The following is a 1,619-nucleotide window of genomic DNA, read 5'->3' on the forward strand; positions in this document are numbered from 1 at the left end:
ACTAACTGTGGGTAGTTTTGAGCGTTCATTAACAACTAGCAGAAAAATTGTTATTTATGATCGCTTTATTATTCCAAGATTCGGTAATTATCTGCATTGACTTTAAAAAAATGCTAATAACACTTGTAACAGTTGGAAATGTATGTCTTTGAGTTTTCAAATGATTGAAATTAGTGAGGGCATGTGTTTCAGTCATCAAACTCAATTATGTTATGGTTTACACACATAAGTACATCGTTTTCCATTATTGTGTGATCTTGCCTATGTAAGAGCATGTCTACGTACACTCAGTTAACTCATTGATTTTAAAAGACTGTCCTCAGAAATTCAGTAAAAATCCATGAAATATGTCAATAGAAAATTATCTTTATCATTTGTCTCAAGTACGCTTTTTGTTCACTGAACGTTGAGTGACACTTTTCTTGGGTTGCCGTAAACCTTAACTTGAATGAAAAGAAATAGGATTTAAATCTGCCTGACCAAGTTGTTGTAAGTGGAGTTCATTAATCTTCTAATCACCTTTACACTTGATTTTAATCACAAGTGCTTTTTTAATTCCGAAAATAAATTTTATATTCTGTTAGAGGTTTGTAATTTTCTGTTGTAATATTTATGAGTGCACTTTATCAATCTCTATCGCTTATGTTAATTCTAAGTGGTATGCATCGATATAACTTCATATCTTACTATTTGTTGATTTACTTATTTATTTATGTATTTATTTAAACACATAAACATAGGTACTAGTAGGCACCAAATATATATGCACCGAACAAATCATTGAGTCTCTGTATCGGATGGGAAACTGCGCAGTTGCCTAAACCGAAGCAGGTGGTTTTCTTAGGGGGCTACTCCTCGATCTTTTTAACCTGAAGGTGTAATCCACAAGGCAGTGGATCAACGATAGGAAATGTGATCCCATGGTGGCTGGTGACCATTAATAGGTTCACACGCTATTTGTACTCTGAGGATCGTGAAGCCTATGTGCACATTGATTTGGAATCGGGATTTCCCAACTCCCTTAAGGTGAATCCTCCGTATCTCATTCTTCTCTAACTGTAAATTGTATCCAATAAAACTACTTTATACTTAACCAGTGATATAGAATATAAATTCATCTACTTCAGCATAAAACAAGAAACATTATCACTAAACTTTCTGTCTTATCTCTAGTACACTTTTTTCGTAAGTTTTCTGACCAGTTCTTTCATGTATAGAAAAAGGAGACATTTCAAGTTAACTCTACAATTTGCTTTTTTTTTTACTTCTTTTACAATCATTTATGAATTTCATATAAATCATAATGATAAATAAATAAGTAAAATACATACCCAACATAGAAAAATGGTTTAGTTACGACCACCAAAATTATTCACCCAAGTTATAAATCTTCTATATTATCATATCATATTTATTAACACGTTGAAACTAACCTATTCAAAGTCTAAAGTGTAGATAATAAAAGTACTGCCTTATCACCATTATTTGATAAAACTGATGATTTAGTTGTGGTAATAGAGTTTTTTCTTCCTTTACTTCTTGTCATTTCCTTTTCAATTCGTGTTATTTACGACTCAGTTTGTTTGTTTGTTTGTTTTACTTTTTTAATGATAATAAAC

Source organism: Schistosoma mansoni, chromosome W, assembly GCF_000237925.1.
Source record: "Schistosoma mansoni strain Puerto Rico chromosome W, complete genome".
NCBI lineage: Eukaryota > Metazoa > Platyhelminthes > Trematoda > Strigeidida > Schistosomatidae > Schistosoma > Schistosoma mansoni.